Source organism: Anas platyrhynchos, chromosome 1 (assembly GCF_047663525.1).
Source record: "Anas platyrhynchos isolate ZD024472 breed Pekin duck chromosome 1, IASCAAS_PekinDuck_T2T, whole genome shotgun sequence".
In the NCBI taxonomy this organism is placed as follows: domain Eukaryota; kingdom Metazoa; phylum Chordata; class Aves; order Anseriformes; family Anatidae; genus Anas; species Anas platyrhynchos.
In genome coordinates, this window is record NC_092587.1 from 75,941,167 (window position 1) to 75,961,633 (window position 20,467).

The 20,467-nt window shown below is 41.5% G+C and overlaps 2 long non-coding RNA genes across 2 annotated transcripts in view; one reads left to right on the forward strand and one right to left on the reverse strand.

Annotated features, from left to right (window-relative positions):
- Nucleotides 1-972: 972 nt before the first annotated feature.
- Nucleotides 973-20,467, reverse strand: part of LOC119713440 (uncharacterized) — a 43,897-nt gene continuing 24,402 nt past the window's right edge. Inside the window, exons 2-3 of the long non-coding RNA XR_005260698.2 lie at nucleotides 9,517-9,563; nucleotides 973-1,793 (exon numbers count right to left, since the gene is read on the reverse strand). This is a non-coding gene — a long non-coding RNA (uncharacterized lncRNA). The remainder of the gene's footprint in view (nucleotides 1,794-9,516; nucleotides 9,564-20,467) is intronic.
- Nucleotides 3,429-20,467, forward strand: part of LOC119713439 (uncharacterized) — a 50,670-nt gene continuing 33,631 nt past the window's right edge. Inside the window, exons 1-3 of the long non-coding RNA XR_005260697.2 lie at nucleotides 3,429-3,533; nucleotides 4,129-4,189; nucleotides 6,607-6,684. This is a non-coding gene — a long non-coding RNA (uncharacterized lncRNA). The remainder of the gene's footprint in view (nucleotides 3,534-4,128; nucleotides 4,190-6,606; nucleotides 6,685-20,467) is intronic.

Here is a 20,467-nt window from a genome sequence, read left to right on the forward strand (position 1 = left end):
TCTTCATAATACTGTTCTGCCCAAGAGTTTTGCTCATTTTGCCACATTTTATTTTCAGATGCATTTAACCTAATGTGGAAATTAAGTTTAGGTTTAAATTAGTTTTGATATTCAAAATGAGAATGAAAACCAGCTTTGGTCAATGGAAACTAAGTTACATTATCATCTAAAAGCACTCACATTGCTTATTATGAAATGAGTTTTGGGATTCTTCATCACAATGCCACAATAAGCAGATGTTCAGCACCATAAAGAATACCATGATTTACATTACTTTGACTGACTGATTGTGATCCAAGCAATGTTAAATATCATTACATGATACACACATCCAGCTCCGGCAAAGGACGTTGCTTGGGAAGTATCTTCCCTTACTCCAGTGACCTCATTGGCTTTTCATGTTCTTGTGCTATGATTCCCTTGTCTCCTCATTGTGCCTGTGTCACTGTTTAGAAGGCCTCACAGGATCTTTGGAATGAACTTGATGAAGTTCCTGGTCAAACAGCGCAAATTCATACCAGCTTTGGGGAACTGCTTCAGATACATTGAGAAGGTACTATGCCTCTTGAGTCCCACAAGTCTGGATGCTGTTTACACTGTATTTTACTAAAGACTGGGTTCTTCTCCCACACTCCCATCCAACTAGACATTCACCTAAATGATCCCATGTTTATCCTGTTAAAAGTGACCATAATTTTGAAAACAGGATGCATTTTTACCTGTCTTTACAGAAACACACATCTGCTTGTACTCACTAGTACAGTCACAGGCTTCCAGCCACTGCCTTTGAAGTAGATTGTTGATGTTAAGGGTCGAGGTTGATCGACTGTCCTCCTTTGTGGGAAGTACCAATTGATATCTTAGCTAACCTTTGCCATATTGCACTCTAGACCCATACTGCTCTATAGTTCATAGAGCAAGTTTTTTTGTGTGTTTTTTTTTTTTTTGGGGGGGGGGGGGGGTTGGTGGAAATACAGTGAACACAACTGAGTTTCAAGAAAGCATTATTTAACAAGTTTCCCAGTACTGAGGAATGTTTGGCTCCATCACACTGCAGCCAAGTCCTGTGTGAAGGCTAGGAAGGACACACTGGGGACTCATGGTGGTAGATTTGTTGATGGAAGTTGGTAGAAAACAGCCAGGCAATGTGGGGGAGAATCCAACCCTTAATGTTGTTGGCATCACTGGGAAGACAACTGCTGACAGATGTGATGAGTCAGTATATATCTGAGTGCTGAGGAGATTCCTGGAGCACCCTCTGTCATGGCTTATTTCAACTGACCAGTGAAATAAGAGGTGGCAAGTGGCAGCCCCACAGGCGCTGCTTCTCAGAGAAAGTATGGCATCCTAGGTGAAGTTGGGCATAGAGGTATGCAAGCATCTATTCCAGGTTGACTTTGTGGAACACTTTTTGTAATGTATTTCAAACTAGGGACTTTTCAAAATTTGAAAATAAAACTCTGCCTTTAAAACCACTCATTGCCTTTACAATCATTCAAAGTGGCATGCTGAGAAGAAAGACTATGCTGTGAGTCCTGACTGTCCCTTGAAAGCGAGTCTGTTCTTCTGGACAGATGGTTTTGCAGAAGAAAAAAAATACACTGCTGAAAGTAAAGACAGATGGCATGTCCCATCCTAAGTGAATTGGGCTATATTTTGCAGTAGTGATCCTTGAGAGTGGTATACCAGAGGTCAGCCAAGATGTCCATGGACACAGTTTGAATCTTCTCTTTTAAACTTTACAATAGATCCCAGCAGTTCAGCAAACCAAGTTTCCACTTTAGTTTGTAAAGCTGTAGGCAAAACAAAGTGAGCCATGAGCTTTAGGATGATTGTAACAAATACCTTTCATTTGATTTTAACAGGCACCCACTTAGAACTTCCTTGATTCCTTTGAATTATTGTGAGGAACTGTTGTTTCCTTCAGTAAATACATTACAATACACTGAAAGAAGAGGCAGTGAGATACTTCATGGTTGGGATTTGGTAATGTGACCTGGAGGATTACAATGCAAATTCATTGTTCTGCTGGGTCAAAACAGCAGAGATCCAAAACAACTGCTATGTGTGTGTGACTATCTGGCTTCATCTCATTCTTTATACTCAGATAGATACCAACATCTATCTCTTCTAAGCAAAGAAGACAGCTAAGACATAGAAATGGTTCCTTGGTTCTCCAAGTCATCCCAAAGCAAGTTTAAGATGTAGGAGGAAATGCTCCTCTTCTCGTTGCTCACACCACCTCCTCCAGACACCCCTCACCCACTGCAAACTGCTGTTGCTGTCTGCATGCAGCACAGACTCCCAGCCTCAACCTTCTGGCTGACACCTAAGCTAGATGCCTGCAGAAGAGGGGACTTGAACCCCATTTGGCATAGCAAGTGAATAAATGGAGCCTTCTGGGGCAGTATTCACAAATGCTGGGGAAGGTAATTCCATCCCCCCGTCACTGTCAGCAGAAACGCTTCAGAGGTTAAGCCAGCTTCAGAGCTTTTGCCCCATGTTGGCGGTTTCCAGTTCTGCATTGCTGTTTGCTGCTGCTGCCTCATCTGTATTGCTGCAATTACAGCAGTCTAAAGCAAATCCCTGTTTTCAGGGAGATCATTTGTTATCTGCCCCACAGCAATGACAGCAGCCTGAGAATGGGACTGGAAATCACAGTGTGGGTGCAGGGACTTCTGTAACCAATTCCACTACTAAAACTCTCCATTTACAGGGCGGCTAAGGGTAAAGTTACTCAGCAAAGCTGAGTCAAATGGTCAGCTCAGCATTGTAGGACAGGGCAAGTGTCAAAGTGCTGCCCTCCACCCCTGCTCATCCCTCATACCCACCAGCTTTGATGCTCCTCTGATCTCCTCCTGAGCCAGTTCAGCTCATTAAATCAGCTGAAGATTTTTTTTTCCTTTCCTTTAAACAGTTTTCTGTTCATTATCCAACTGACTTGGTTCAGGGAAGTGCCCAACAAACACCAGAGGCAGCTCAAGAAGGCTCCAAATGAGCAGGCACAAGGAATCCCTTGCTTTTATTGCGGCTGAGAAATAGTAAATCAGCTCACTACCTCTTCTGCAACTTCAGCCTAAATTAAGCTCATGCTCTGAAGTCCCTTCTATAGAAGCTTACACTTTCACAGAGAACAGAAGGAGCTGGGGATGGGGATTAGCTCCACTAAGCTAAATTTAGTCTACATGAATACCTCTTTCTGTATCTGGTGTTGTAATTCCAACACTTCTTATTAATAACTCATGCACATAAACTAAGTTGTTTAATAAACAGTAAGTTGTCTTGAATAGCATTATCAACATGACCAGTGACATCAGCTAACACTGTCTAGATAAGTACAACATTTTTTTTCCTTGGCATGTGCCAGCGATTGACCATGTGCATTAGTTTGTATTCTTGAAATATCTGTGTCATTGTGAACTTATTAGCTAACACTGAGACATGCATATGGGCAGCTGCAGATCTGATAGTTTTGGAAAGTCACAAGTACCCTGTAATATTTTGTTGATTTGCTTTTTAGTCCCACAAGAAAGGTAAGTAGAAATTTACCCTGTCTGGCTTTTGGTTGCACTGATCAGGACTTGGAACAGTAATTAAAATAATAGAAATAAAAGTGTGAGCAGTTAGTAGATTAAAAACCCTTAAGACTATGTGATGTCCTAAACTTATTGTTTACTTTTCCTCTGATGTTACAGATGTACCTTTTAGTAGCTCACTTTGGCAGACTAATTTAATTTTAATTTATTGGATATATGATGTTGCTTAATGCATTTCAACTTGCATTTTATCTTCTCATATTATTTCACAAATGATGGTCAATATCATTGCAGCTGTTGTATGTACTTGGGGATGTAGTGGTTGACTTTCAAATCCAATACATACGCAACGGTGATTCATTCCATTTTCTTTTGTTTCTTTATTTTACAAAACATAATTGATTTGAGCAAAGTGGTCTAGTGGGAGGTGTCCCTACCCATGAAAGGGGGCTTGGAATTAGATGATCCTTAAGGTCCCTTCCAACCCAAACCATTCTGTGATTCTGTGATTCTGTGATTCTATGATAGGAAGTATATAAAGAGTATATATATATACATATGTATATACACTAAGAGTATACTACATTTGCAGCCCCATGTTCACGATCAAGGAGTCGATAAAGGAGCTTGACACCTGTTCTCATTTGTACAAGGTAATTGTTTGCTGTCATGAATTCTAAATAGTAACTGAGTGAGCTGAGCGAGCATGGATGATTATCTCAGTCTATTGCTTATTGATGTTGCTTTTTGCACTAACTCTGTTCTTCTGTTTCTGCCAATGCTAAGACTTCATCTGCACTAGAAAGGATTTGACAATGTAGTTAGACTATAAAAGTATAGGAGTCAGTTCTTAGTGGAGGTTCATCTTATAGAGCAAGATCTTGTTCCTGAGATATTTTATGTTACCTTTCCATACGAAACATGCTCTATCAATCAAAACACCTTTGATACCTAGTGTGTGCATGGGTATGTGTAGTTACAGGATTGTTATACTATAGCATAGTTACATTATTAAATATGACAATTCCAGTGGTACAGAGTAGTATTCCAACAAGCTTCAGACTGGTGTTACTGTAGCAGCAGCAGTACTCTAAGAACAGACCAGGGCTCTTCTTTATTTCTGTTGCAGTAAGTGATAAAAGCAAAAACAAAACCAAAAACCAACTCACAACCACAGCTGTGGCTTCTGAGCAACTTCTCAGTTGCCTTATACTATACTATTTGTGAACTATAATATTATCTAAATATCAATTATAATGTTACTTATTAAAGGAATGAATAAAAATGTTCAGATCAAGCCCTCTTCCACCCGTCCTTGCCATGAAAATGGCTGTGGGCAGTACACTTGGGTAATCTTTTCTTCCATGGCTGGCTTCTAGGCAGAGGAAAACATCTTTTTTAAGGATCTGACCAGAATGAAGCTGACACTGCGATTCAGACATGACAGAAGTTATTCTGGGCTTGGTCAGTAGTGAACCCTTGATACCCAAGGAATTTAATTGGAAAACAAACAAACAAACAGACCCTTACAGACATTAATGTCAGAATATCAGCACCTGACACCTGATCTTGAGACCAATTTGACTAATCCTAGAATACAGGCTAAGAGGATGAATTGCCTTTAGGGATGTCCACCTTTTGCTATAACTGTGAAGGGTTATAGTCTACTGGCTTAGAAAAATTCACAATGGGGAACTGTAGATGAGATGATTGCACACTTTAATGATGGGATTTGTCTTATCTGCCTTTAAATAAATAGAGCATAGAATTCTAGTTGTCTTGTCACCTTAAAATAAAAGGAAAAAAGGGAAGTAATTTTCATTCATCTTTTCTAATCTAGATGTCTGTTATGGGGACAATGGCATTGAATCCTAGAACTGCATTTTTCTTTCCCTTCACTCTAAAAGCAAGCTGAATCATTGCTGGGAAAAAAAAAAACAAAAAAACAAAAAAAAAAAACAACTTTTAGTAACACCAGTGACACAAGAAAAAAGGGCGGGGACATGCAGCTGGGGAGAGGGAGAAGATGGGGTCGGCAGAAGAAGGAAGGTTCAGCAGAAGCTGCTGGGTTGTGAAGTTGCACCTTCAGAGGCATGCGAAGGTCACTCATTCCAGCCGAGCACCCTGCTGCAGCGGGCAGCAGGCATGTGCTCCTATTGTGCCCCTGCCAGCTTCAAAGGAGAATTATTTTAGCCAAAGCAACTGCCAAGGTCAAGTGACTGCCTGTGTATTAATAGCAGCAGGGCAGCACCATTAAGCAGCATGAAGTGCCCACTCTAACAAAGGAAAATGAGCCCATCTGTAGGAATGCCGTCTCCTCCCTGTGTGCTATCACAGCTCAGCTTCCCTCTGCTGCTCATGCACTGGAGGTCTACTTTACAGTTGGGATGACTTCTGTCATGCTGTTGTTAGCTGAAGTTGAAAAAAGAAAACGAATTGGGTTACTATATGAATGAGACACAGACTGTGAACTGCAGTGCTGTGTACATGTAAAGCTGGGGTTGGTGAGTCCCTAGTGAACCAATGGCACTGTAGGATACAAAAAGACACTAGTGCTATCATCACAGAAATTGAAAACAATAAAATCTAAGTGCTTCTGGCTGTTAAAGGTCTCAGAGACAATGATTCTTGGAATTTTGGTGCCATTTAGACCCTTGTGCTTCGTCACTGATAAAAAGTATTTTAAGATAGCATTTGATATTGCAAAAGGTTGTGGATATGTCTGCCTCAAACAGTAAGGTAACAACAACATGGCTGAAATAAGCAGTTGTGAAGTACATGTGTCAGGAGCCACTGAGGTTGTCTGATTAGGTAGCTAATTATCTTTGTATCTCTGATGTTTATATTACACTGCCCTTGCTGATGCTAGCATAACGCTTACCTATTTCAGGTATCTGGCTCAGGCAATGAAAGGTGATTTCTTACTGAGTTTTGTATAAATCCTTCATTGCTGTTACACCCACTGAGCGTTTAGAGGCTCCAGGTTATTTTGATACCTTTCAAACTGGTCTGAAGATCGAAAATCATTGTGGAGATGGCCTAGTTTGTACTAATTTACAGTTTTCTTCAGGTGGGAAAAGAAGATCAAAGACCTGCATTTGGATGGCTTTTTTGGCACTTCTCTTTGATTGGTTTGTGGTTTGGAGGGGTAAGTTTGTAAGCTAGCCAATTTAGGAGGTATTATGGTAATTGTTATTCATGTAATTGGTGTCTTCTGCTCTGTGCTTTGCTTGGAGCTCCAGCCTAAAGGTCAGTGGAAACTCCAACTGGAAGAAAAATTATTACTGCTTTTATGGAGGTTTAAAGGCTTGGAAGGGAGAATGTCTGAGGTATTTGTTGATACGACATTTTATGCTGTGGAATCACACAATCTGATTCAGATTTCCACATTCAATCATAGCACAAGCAGCATTATGTCTTGGTGTCACAGTATGTTGCATCTCTACCCTGGCTACGTTGACTGCCTGTTTGCTTCAGCACCTTTGCCTCCTTCAAAGTTATGTTTCAATGTTATTCTCAGTAAAATCTTCTCCATCATGAGTTCTGTATCTAGGTAATATTTGTCTGCAGAATACGTTCAACTCCAAAGTATTTGTAATGGCTACATCTCAGCTGATTTTGTTGTTGTTGTTGTTGTGGTCTTTTCTATTATCCAGTTACTATTCTGACCATGGAGTAGGTTTTTCTTTCAGTCATGGTGTCAGTTATCTATAGTAAATTCCACTGTCTTTAATGATACCTGTAGCGTCCTGCCTTCAAGGACATTGCAACTCAGCCTGAGGAACTTTAAGAAACCTTACCCGAGCACTGACTGATCTTTCATTTTGCTCTGGGCTCCAAAAATTTCTCTTAGCGTATTATTCATTATTCATTCATTAGGTAATATTTGAAAATGTTTCTTTGTTTGCTTCAAACTGTGTCCAATTTGAAAGTGCAGAAGAACATAAACGCAGAAATAAGCTGTTTTATAGACTCTGTGATCCAAATACTCAAGCTTATAGATGGAGGTTGAGATCTTTTATGGAGGGAATACAGCATTTACAGCAAACCTGTAAGCCAACAGCTAATGGAGAGCTCCAGATAGGATTAGCCACCTGGCAGACAGCAGTATCAACAATCTAAAAGGGGCTGTAAACATGTCAAGACTCAGGGCTTTATAATCTATTTGTAACTGGATTTGCTGTCAAATGAGGAAGAAAGCAAGAGTAGTATTATGCAGCAGAAAATCAGGACCTCTTAAGAATTTAACGTGTAAATTAGCACCATGAGTGCCTCAGTTATTATTTCTGCTGTATTTCATGTTATAGCAAGACATACAAATACCTGAGTAAAATGAAGGGTGGTAATCATAGAATCAGCACAGATAAAGCTGAAATAACATGCTAGAGATTGTCTAACTTACCAGAGTGATTAAGACAGCAGCTTACAAACACCATCCATCCCCCTACCTTCCTACTCCAGCCCCACCCCACCCCCACCAAAAAATAAGGAAGAAAACAAAATCCCAAACAATTGAATTTATAGGAGTTAAATTAGGAATAGTCAAACAAGAGAAAGAGAAAGGAACAGCACAAATCAACTAAAGAGATCTGTTTCTGGGTGCTAGGAATCTGCCTGCCCAGAGATTGATAACAAATCCCTTCACTTCTCTGAGACACACTTCCTTGCCTGCACTCCTTGCAAAGCACTTTGAGACTTGAAGAAAGCAGGCAGCTGCACCAAGTGGATTTTTATGGACTGCCACATTGGGTCAGGCCAATAGGTCATTTAGTCCAGTATCCTGATCCTCACTGCAGGAAAATAAGAATATAAGAAGCAAGACAAGAGTTGAGAGATTTTGCTTTGGGTATTTGCTCCTGACTCCCCACAATTAGTGGTTTAGCGATGGGGTTTGCTACTAAATCTGTCATTTCTTAGTATTCCAAATTCAAATCTTCAGCTCATGGATATGTCTGCTTTGTAGTAATTGTTTATTACAGGTAAACATAATTGTATAAAGCATAATGCTTATTTTAAGGCTTATTTTATTTTTTCTTAACAAGGCATTGCCAGTCATGCACACTTGGAAATAACTCCCAGACAAAGCCAAAACTCACACTGTGGTGATGTGAAAGAGAGGAGGTGATCGTCTCAGGCACTTTAAACTGCCCATTAATGCAAGCAAGCACTACCACAGCCTGCTTAGCCTAACCCTTCTGGGAGGTAAATCCATCTTCCTCTGCTCACGAGTCCTTTCAGGGACAAAGGGCCCCTTTGTGCAACCTTGCTGTTCCAGGGGCTTGTCAACTTCTTTACCTTGGGTAGTGTTTTGCTCTGTATTTACTTCCATTCACCTCAGTGGGATTACTTGGAAAGCAACCAGTGCTGATATACATATTTTAATCTAGCCAAAACAAGAGAGTCCTGTGGAGGCTGACAGTGTGGAGAGGAAATATTAATATTAGCAGTGTTTATTAGTTTTTTTCCTTAAAATTCGTACATATTTCTTTAACAGATAGAAGACATTTTATATCTTGTCACCCACATTTACTTCTTTAAAGCAATTATAGTATTGTTTAGACAGGTATTTCCTTGTTTTCATTGATAATGTTAACTTGCCAGCCAAGCAGAAAGTTGGATATTTACATTTTACCAAGGGCCATTCTTTTAGATCTTCTGCCAGTCACGCAGAAATAAGCTGCTTTGCATTTAAGCAAGGGAATGCAAAAGAAAACTCAAGCACTCAAAGCAGTGCTCTTCCTCTTCAGAGTCTGGATTCACTGAATGCAATGAAAGGATTTCAAAGCAGCATCCCATGAAGGAACAGAAATAAGCAACAGTGCTTAGAAGACAGCACTGTCTATTCATGCATTTTGTTAGTAAAACAGATTATCCCTGAATATTAGTAATCCAGAAATATGTTACATATTTATTATTAATTATTCACTGTTTACAATTCAGATTTCTTTTCAATAGGTTGTTCCACGTACAGGAAACTTACAGATTCAGTCTGTTGTAACTGCATCTTTTTCAGGGCAGACTGAGAGCCTAAAATAAAGTATTAGAAAGAAAGTATTAGAAGGAAAAAGATAAAGCATGTAACTTGATCAGCTTTTAATTTCCCTGTACAGATAAACCATCTTCTATTTAAACCTGTTGAACTTGTTTCTTCCTCTTTAGAAAGTATAAATTGGGTAAAATAATTACATATTTTTTAAAACTTTCTTCTTGAAATTTCTATTTCCTTCTTCACATAGATACACACTTTTTTTTCCCCTTGATATAAAGCAAGCAGTTGGTGAAAATTAGATTAAAATTTAACCATGTCTCCACATAAAATCCCCAAAGTCTGTAGTGAGTTTGCTTAGCTATTCCTCTCTGCTTTGTGAAAGAGGGCTCTTGCCTAGAAACATCAGTGCTCTTCATGCTTGTTGGCTCCAGTTATACTGGAGATAAGCTTTATCTCCAGAACTTAAGAGGATGGCTGTAACAGAAAAAAAACAATGCTGCCAGCCCACAGGACCTGAGCTGGGGAGACACAAAACTCCAGAACTTTTTTCCTACTCTCCTAAAATGCCTGAAAGATAACACAGCCCCAACCAACCCTGTCCATTTTTACAGCCTCCCACTGTACACTGCTGTTCCATTCTCCCCTGAGAGCTACCAAAGGCCTCCTAAGGCACTTCAGTAACACATGGGAGAGGAGCTGGCTTCACAAAAAGACTCACTTCCCATAAGTTCAGTGAAAGAAGGCCAGGAGAGGAAACTTCCACACCCCCCCCCCCCCCCCCCCCCGCTTTCTTGCTAATTTACGAGTTAATAAGCTTATTTTTTTCATAGACATTAAATAATCCATATGACAAGAGACATTTTGGAAACCAAACTTCATTATTTCTGCCACTTGTAGCATTGTTTAACATGCACAGTCATCAGTACAAGCTGGAATGAAAGAATCAGCAGATTTTGCCACTCATGTCACCGCAGGACAGCAGTAGTGCCATCACAGAGATGGGATGGGGACGAGTAAGTGTGGGCCAGCACGCACACACAAAGCATGCAGTAGAAGCAGAAACTGTGTGATTGGGAAATACAAAGGAGACTGTGGGGGGGAAAAAAAAAAAAAAAAAGTTCGTTAATTAGTCAAAAAAGCATTGCCCACACAGCTTGTTCTCTTTGTTTGTTAGCTGTGGTGGGGCTCTGATGGAACAGTACAGGCAATTGTGTGATGTCCATACTGCACAGAAGGGTGGATGGGGCAACGGTAAAACAGTCTTGAGGACAAGAAACAGAGGTAAAGCTGGTTTTTGAAGATGTATAACCAATTAGTGCACCAGCAGTGGTGGCTGGTGACCAAGTGAGTTTGAAAGAGAAGTACAAACGCTCAATGAGAAAAGACTCTGAAAGAGCTGGCAGTAGTGGTTGTGGTGCTGACACGTGCAGGTATGGACCATTGTATGGCTCAGGTCCTGCTGAATGCAGCGCTCCCTCTGAGACACCTTCCTCCATTCTGCTGGTTGAACCACTGCATCTTTCTGACTAAGCCAAGTTATCTTGAGCTTTTTAACTTCTGCCTATCAAACCCATTCCTCCCCCTTCCCTCCTCCCTCGTCTGCTGGATGATAGAAATCGGCTCAAACACACCTGGACAAAGCTGAAAAAGCTTCTAAGGATTGCTAAATTGTTGGCTGTGAAACAGCCACCCACGTGCTTTACGGTAATGGCCTCTGCCTCCGTCACTTTTGTATGCAAAAGGTTCAGTACCCAAGAAGCAGCACAGCTCAGGGAGTTGAATAGATGAATGACTAAAGCAAGAAGAGAATTTGGGCAGATGGCAGTTACTAGATGTGCTTGGGACATGCTGGTATCAGCTTGACTAGATTCCCATTTGCATCATTTCTACTCATTAAATCTTGAAAGGCTTTTTCTTTCCCCTCATGTGTTCAAAAACAGCAGGGAGGAGTGTCATGGAAAACAAACAAACAAACAAAAACCAGAAAGTGTCGTGCCTTTGCAAGAATACACTTGGGATGATTTAACTCACCCTGTTTCTCAGGACCAGACTAGTGTAGGTTTAGCTACCGACTACTCTCTTGCTCCCTTAAATAATCCTCTGAGGAGGTTTCTGCTCCCCCTGAGAAGGAAAATTTGCTCTTTGCATTTCAATGAAAGGCATTCAGGCTCCTCTCCCCGCCCCCAGGCCGTTTCCTGTTGCAAACCCTCAGACTTTCATTTTCTTTTTGACCCAGCTACATTTGCATTTCACTGAGGCTTCTCAAGCATCTTCTTTCTCAACATGGGAGGGAGAGGAGGCCGGGGAATACTTTGGGGGATTCTTTGAGGGAGGCACTGGGGCGCACATCTGGCAGCTGGAGCCAGGATCACATCCCTCGCAGCCCGACTCCTTTCAGTAGATCTTCTCCATGCAGTCTGTTGCACTCGTGGGTGCAAGTTGTCACACAGCAGGATGTAAATCCCAATCGGCAACCATAGTTCATGTATTTACACTTATATACCATCCTTCTGCATGCAGTGGGTAAACAGATTTGCTCTTCCTTGTTCAGCTCAAAGGTGTATTGGCTTTCAGTAGTAAACAGAAAAAAAAAAAAATAGCTTCTGCTCTTGGGCATACTAGGGTTTAGAGAGTGGGCATTCTGCTGGTAGCTGGGAGGAAAAAAAAAGGATCTGGTCTGGTATAAGGAACCACCAGCTGGCCAGTGTAAGGGGCAGGACTTCTGCTGCTTAGTGAGGGATGTACAGTGTACTGGGTACCAGGAGAACCAGAGAGGTAGCCAGCCAAGACTGGTCTTCTGGCTGTAGTAACACCATTCTGCAAAATTTGCGTCTTTCCTTGGAGCACGTGAATTCCAGTGGCTCTGCATGTCATGATGGAGACTGGAAAATTTCTGATAGTTTGCAAATACAAGTCATTGGTGGACACAATTTTCCACTCATTACCTTCATGGTCAGTAAGTGTGCCTCTATGACAGATGTACAAACCAAATGTAAAGGATGTTTTGTTATTTGAGTATTTTAATTAGAAAGTCGATTTTTCAGATGTCTATACCTCACAAGGAAATACTGCTTGAGTTTTGGCATTATGGATATTCAAAATGAATTCTTCTTTATCTTAATGCAACTGAAAAGAAAGAGCTAATAGTGAGCTCTTTTTTTTTTTTTTTTTTAATTAGTTGTTCATCTCTGTGGCTCTGTTCTTGATCAGAAAGCCAGATGGCCTGAAAAGACTGGTAAATGAAATAGTGTTTTATCTTTAAATCAGCCTCAACCCTATTTTGTTGCAAATGGCTGAATACAGTTATTTACTATCCCAAAATCATGGCTAGCTTTCTCAGTAAGTATAGGTGTCCCCTGCCTATGTTACCACCCTAGAGCTCGGTGTTCAGCTGTCAGGGGCTTGTCCTGATTTGTACAATGTGCAGAGGTGATAAGCCAACATATGAAAGTAGAATAAAATCCAAGTAGCAAGAGACAGAGTTAATTCCACCACTCAGAAACATCACATCACATATGTTTCACTTTTGTAGTGATAAAGGCCTAGCAAAATAAATTTAAAGTGGTTTCTGCAATGAGGCTTAGGGGCAGACTATTGCATAGTGAGATGGCTGTACTGCACAGGGATGCACAGCCTATCTGTAGCCAGCTGACAGCCACTGTGCTTCAAGAAAAAGCAAGTTGTTCCAGGAATGGGAGAAATATTAAGTTTCACATCTAACACCTCTGTCATTTGTAGATTCTCTGAAGTCTAGTACAGTGTTAGCTAACCAGCCTTTCCATCACTTGCACGGTCTCTCTCCTCTACCCAGTCCCTGTCTCATAAAACTTCTGGGAACCCCGTCTCTCTATTGTCAGGTTTTGTTGAAGGGAGTCATGCAGTTCAGCATTTGTAGAAGGAGGAGGAAGGAGAAGATTAAAACAGTGGGAATAGACATCATGGTCCTCCTTAGCCTTCCTTTCCTGAGGAAGCAAGCTGAAAAGCCCCAGAACAAACAAACAAACAACAGAAAACGGACCAAAAGAAATCACCCCACTGGTTTAAAACGGAAGCAATCTAAGCTTTTTATAATATGTCTGACTGCAATGTGCTGGCATTGCTAAGGGATTAGTAATTTATATTTGTCCCTTAATGATTTTATCCTTTCTCCCTTTGATTTTGATGTTAGTGTGCCAATTCCAGGTAGATGGTTGACCATGACAAGTGTAAGAATAACTGGGAGGATCAACACCATAGTGACCCAACTTGCATCACAGCATCAACAGATAATACCTTCTGAGTAACCCACTTAGCATCCGTGGGAATTATAGACTTGGCTTAAGTTAGGGGAGCTGATTGTAGACACCAGCTGAGTGACACACTGGCTGCACTCTGTGGCTGGGGGAATGAGTGAAAACCTATTTTTCTGGCATGCGTGAGCTGAGATGAATGACAAAGCTTTAACTTTTGGTGTGGGCAGTGCTAAGGAAACTGTAGATCTAGGATGCCCATCTCTCTGCCTGTGAGGCATATGGGCTTTGGTCTGTGGGGTGATGCCACATTCGAACAGCTCCACAAACCATCGGGGCTCCCACAGGGGCCTGCCTATGCCTGTGATCTCACAGAGCGGTTTATGGGTCAGGGCCAGAACACCTCATGGTGTGAGTGGTTACACCATCAGCCATAGGACCCCTGTATTTTGCAGAGGGGAAAGAGAACGGGGTTGGGAGCCAGCTTTCTCCAGATCAGGAGACTATAAACAAGGCTGTTCAAGGTGAGCACCAGAGATGCAATCACACATGGTACTCAACAGAAAATCCTGCAGTCAGGTGGGAGCTTTGGGGCCTATTTTCATGGTGGTGAGCACTTGTGTGGGCATGTGTGCTAGTTGGCAGGACTGACCCACTTCTGAGCCTCTGTGATCTGCCTGTGGGCTTTCCCATGCTTGTGCAACAGTGCAGAGACCCTTCTCTGAAACAGCAGAAGGATCTGGCGCTGTAAATCATGTTATTGCAGCTGGGATGCTGTTCAGCATTCCTCGTTAGACAATGTAGAAGACACTGGAGGCACCACCTGCACCCTGCTTACATTTGACCACAGAATCTGACTCAGTGCTTTTCATCACGGTTGCTGTACACTCTGCAAGAAATGTCCTCTAATTTCACGGCAGGGAAGGGTTTTCATATTCTAGCCTATTTGATTTGTGTTTCACTGAAAATGAGTGTTTTTGTTTGTTTGTTTGCTTTTTAGTTGTTGTTGTTGTTAGATTTAACACTGTGAGGGAAGGAAGGAAGGGAAAAACAGAGACAGAAAGAAAACAGAAAGAGTGACTGGTTCTGTTAGTAGGTAAAATATTTTCTGTGCCTGCAGGTAGTGTGGGCTTTGCTCTATTTAGCTCAGCCGGGCTGAATTTAAGGACTCCAGCTTTACTACGGGCTGAATTTAAGGACTTCCAGCATCACTAGGGCCAGCAGGGTGTGCTGAAGGGGCTGCAGCGTGTAAAGCACAGGATACAGGGCTCTGCCTTCAAGGGGAGCCTTGTATCCCTGGCTCTGCCTTCAAGGGGAGCCTTGTATCCCTGGCTGCGCTGCTAGATTACAGGTGCTAAATAGCAGCTTCTCCTCTTACAGAGGTCCTCTCCCAAGAGGGAATTAGTTTGCATAGCTTGCAAAAAAAAAAACCATCACCACCACCACCAACAAAAAACAAACTGCTTAATGGTCTCATTGTCCCCCTTAGGCTCTGAAAAAGGCCATTCCGATGCTGAAAAAAGATGTGGTAGAAATCCCATAGGAAAGATTTATCTTCTGCAGCTTCCACTTGAGCTTTGTGAATGTGAGTTCTGGCTAGAAAAATCTGCAAGTCATGAGTTGGCTGAACCTTGGGGTGCTCATTCTCCTACGTTTTCGTGCTCTGGTACTATGCCAAATCAAAGCATTGTAGCATCTTTTGTAAGATGCCTGGGAAGTTCTCTCACCCTCCGACAGCTAGGATCTGGGCTAAGAAAGGGCAGCACCGTTATCTGGGAACAAAAGCAGGCTGTTCTGAGAGGCAGAAGCAGTGCTTGCATTTTGCAAGATTGTCTGAGAAATGTAATGTTTCTGTGCTGAGGTGCACACACCAGGCAAGCAAAATGGAAAAATGCAGACATCTGTTTGTAATGGAAGCATTACCTCTCACAACAGAGGTGTGTAAAGTTTAGAAATCCGTAACTTTTTAGGGAGAAGATTAGGGAAAGCACGACTTGTGTTTAGTATGCGATTGTTATATACTCTTTCATGTCAATAATCTGAACATCACATTGAACATGTAATTACCTGAGTGAAAGTCCAATTTTAGTGATAATTGGGATGTATATATTAAATAGGAAAAGAGCCTTGTTTATGCTAACATGCTTCTTTTTTCTCGGTAAAGAATTAGTTTAGCACTTCAATGTGTTTCCTATTCATGCATTATAAAGGGTGTAACCACAGATGGTACAAAAAGGAATTGTAGGAGATCATGAATGGTTTTTACTCTTTACTGAAAACACTCCATTTACTTTGTTATTTCAGGAAAAAACTGCATGTTAGAGCATGGTGCATAGTGCTAGCATTTTTTTCCATCTGTTTTTAATCTTTTTGGAGTCTTTTTAAACTTTCATGTTCCAAAAACAAAGACCTTTTTATTCTTTCACATCAAAAAAGTCTTGTATTTCTATAGCCTTAATTTAACATCTTACTCTGTCATTGTTGTTCACAACATGTAGCATCTTACACCAAGACCTTGATAAATGACCATGGAAATCCTGTATTTTGATTTCAGCAGGTTTTGGACTATGTTCGTGGAATATTTGTACACTGAGCATACAGCGCAGAATTAGTTTTCTATCACAGGAACACATTAGCATACTATTTCTATTTTCTAATTGGGAAGATTATTTATAAAATTGAATGTGGGCAATGTGCTGTGATGTAATGGTTCAAGGACCCAAGTGGAAAGTAAACAATAAAGACAGTCCTTGCCTATAGCATAACTATTTCCACACCTCCTCCTGCTGAAGATTCTTAGCTTTTGTGTTTGTAGTGTATTTTGATTCCCATTGTCATAAATTTCTAATTATGCCATTATAAATTGGTTATCTGTATAATGACCATTTATTTTACTCTCCTTTAAAGATATCTTCTTAGCAAATATTCCTGAAAATTCTGCTTCTGATCATAAGTATTAGACAGAGGATGAAGCTTATTTTGTTTACAGACTACACAGGACCTTTACTCAAAGTGCAGGCAGTGAAATGCAGACAAAGTTATTTCTCTGGTGATTATAATAGTCAGTGTTTTTTGGTGGAACTACTAGGAATTCTCTGAAGTGAGAGAAAATCCATGGGAACCTCCTGCTTAAACTCCCACAGAAGACATTAGCAACATTTGCTGACTTCTATATAGTGCTGTGTCACCTCGAACAGCTTACATGCTATTAGAGTGATAAACATGCCCCCCAGGAGGGCTACGAAGATGGTGAAAGGCCTGGAGGGGAAGACGTACGAGGAACGGCTGAGGGCACTGGGCCTGTTCAGCCTGGAGAAGAGGAGGCTGAGGGGAGACCTCATCGCAGTCTACAACTTCCTCGTAAGGGGGTGTCGAGAGGCAGGAGACCTTTTCTCCATTAACACCAGTGACAGGACCCGCGGGAACGGGGTTAAGCTGAGGCAGGGGAAATTTAGGCTTGACATCAGGAGGGGGTTCTTCACAGAGAGGGTGGTTGCACACTGGAACAGGCTCCCCAGGGAAGTGGTCACTGCACCGAGCCTGACTGAATTTAAGAAGAGATTGGACTGTGCACTTAGTCACATGGTCTGAACTTTTGGGTAGACCTGTGCGGTGTCAAGAGTTGGACTTGATGATCCTTAAGGGTCCCTTCCGACTCAGGATATTCTATGATTCTATGATTCTGTGTTTAACTTAGTGTTCCTGGAAAACTTCCTGCTTCCTTTGCAAGCTGCAAAATAACCCAACTGTTATTGGAGATCTTTTTTACCTTAGTGAAGACTGAATGTGTTTTTAGCTTCTATATTCTAAGACAAGAAAACAGCAAGAAAGGAAATTTTAAATAACCGGTAAAAGTTTTGGATTCTGGAGTAAGAATACAGGTTTTTGAAGAGCACCAGGAAGGAGAGACGCTTCAGTGTAACTGGTTGTATTGTCACAGATCCTGCTTGTCTACTTGTGCTCCTGTGAGCCAGCCAGCCCCCAACCCAGTGCCCCAGCAGCACAGCCTCCAGGTGCTGGGATTGGTTTTATGCGGATGCTGTAGCATCACAGTTGATTTTGCCAGCCTATGGCCATTGCATTGCAAATTCAATTCCAGGGTGGGATAGCCCTGGTCAGAAATGTTTTTAGCCCACAGCCCCATGCAGTCTCTCACTCTCTGCTCCTGGGGGGTCAGCATCTCCAGGCAGGAATCTGCATCATCTCTTGCCCCAGTGACCCCTCTCCTATCTATTCTCAATTAACAGCGAGTGTGCTGCTTTCTGGGCTAGCATCCTTAACTCGTTCTTTGGTGTGAGCTACACACCTCAACAGAGGCAGGCAGAGGCAATGGCAACGAACATAAAACCACATGCCTACCTATTTTTCAGCTACCACATACAAACATACTAACTTGATTTGAAAGGAGAAGAAGCAGTAATTAAGGGGATAGAGAAGAACTGCGAAGGTGAAGAGCCCCAGATGTCCTTTATTCTGTTGGACAATATCTCCCATTACTGCAGGGAGGAAGTTTTATGTTTTGTTTGTAATTTAGGATGGGTTTTGTGTGTTATTCATGAACTAGAATTTAAATCATACTGTGTGCATATGTGGCACAATGGGGATTTTAAAGAAAATAAAGAGAGTTCTATCTCATATAAGCTGTCTGATGCCACACAAAGGCAATTCAATCGTTGTTTGTGACCTGTATTAATGCCTGTTAACCCCAGCTCTTTTGTACAATACTGGTGGTGAAGCTCCCTTTCCTGCTTTCTGAAGCAAAATGGGTATTAGCAGAGCAATAGAGAGCACGCCAGTGAGTGAAGCCCTTACAAAAACAGACTGTATTTTTCTATCACTGCACCAAACAGGAATCCAATGTCTTTCTGTTTGTCCTCCTGCAAAGGTTAGAAGGAAGGGAAACAGTCTGTCTATCAAAATCTTATGTATCTGCCAGCAGTAGATTGTTTTGCCCTTCAGAAGCAGATCATTAAAGCCCTGCTAAACAGAGGCCTGTTTAATAACCTTGACCACCCATGAAGTATGAGAGACATTAGCTTCACCAAGATACATAAATGCACCCTTCACACAACCTCAAACTGTCTTTGCAGGTAAGGGAGGCCTTGGAAAGACATAAACTTGCTAATGATTCCCTCCTTAAACAAAAATATGTACCAGTTGCATGGCTTTGTTTATTCAATGGTTGAATATTAGCTCAGCTATAGATAGGAAGTAATCACTGTCTAGACCAGCAGTCCTTGGTCCAATCTCTTGTCCTCCTTGAATCTTCCCGCTCTCCCCAGGCAGCCAAGGAAAATCTGGTGAGCATTCCGCGCCACCATCCCCCTGGCTAGCATCAAGGAAAGAAACCATGGGAAGGTTTGTGGGTTGTCACCTGGAGCTGCTCCTATGTGGGGAGACTGCTGGGTGTAAGTCAGAAGAGAGCTGATCTGGTACATTGAAGGGATTCTTCCAACAAAAAACATGTACATTATTTTTTGATAGCTTATTCTGTAAAACTTCAAATCCCAGGGTCTGTAACATGACATGGGTTGAAGATCAGATGTCTAGTGCCTGTCTGGGTTTATTTTCCACTGACTTGAAGGGTTATGCCCTTTCCTGCCTCTTCCCTTACTCCCAGTTTTCTAACAGATGAAACAGCAACAGGCCAATTTAGTTTTAAATATGTGAAGGATGATGAAAGGAGAGAGCTGAACACTCCAGAAAAGGTTTTTTTTCTTATTGCCTATTTGTCTTTTGTCACTAATTGCTAACTATTTTACACTTAAGGGCTTCCCAGTCACATTCTTTGCATTCTTTCCATTCTTTAAAATGGTACTTTCTGCCGTCATTAGCATTTTAATTCTCCTTGAGAGTCTGCCTTCTGCATACATATCAGCAGCCTAGGGAGCGTCATACATAACTTTTTTTTTTTTTTTTTAAAAAAAAAAAAAAAAAAGCAGCCCCGGAAATGTCCTCCTTTGGTTTCCTTAAATACTTTCTGTTCTTCCTTAAATTGTCCTGGTACTATTTTATTAAGATCTAAATTAGAAATAAAGGAGTCAGAGCGGCTTGCTAATGTGACACAGCTGCTGCTATACTTACTTCAAACAGACTTGGGCTGGCCTTTGGCCTCTCACTGAGGGAGGGGGAGGAGGGGGGTACCCCTTCACCTTGTCTCTTGGGTCTGTTGCATTTTTTTATAGCAGAAGTACTGCCACTGGCTGCCTCATTTCAGCTGTGCATTCGTGGCTGTGCACACTAATCACTCTTGACTTTGTCTTTCACTTCACAGTACTCAGACAAGATGCCATAGATTACGCTGACTGTTTTGGACCTTAGCAGCAGCAAATCCTTCATTCAGGGGCCACCAAGTGCTGGAGTTACACCTCCAAAACTTCAGGACAACCACATCTGATGGGCAATAGCCTGAGCTCTCCTTAAGAACTGAAGTTGTGGCATCCATGTTTCAGGCTGCTGTGAAGCCAGAGACATGACCGACCAGTGCTCACTGATGATCATCATTTCCCCTGCCTGAAATGAGTACCAAATGAGTCATTCATTTAAAATTTCCTTTCTTGCAGATTTTGCTTTCATGTTGATGCTGATCTCAGAAGTATGATCAGTTCCTGTCCTGGACTCTGTTTCACCCACATTTAAATCACCTTGTAATATCTGTGTCATTCTCTGAAAACTATGTTCCATAATTTCTCCACTTTATATTCCACTAGTTT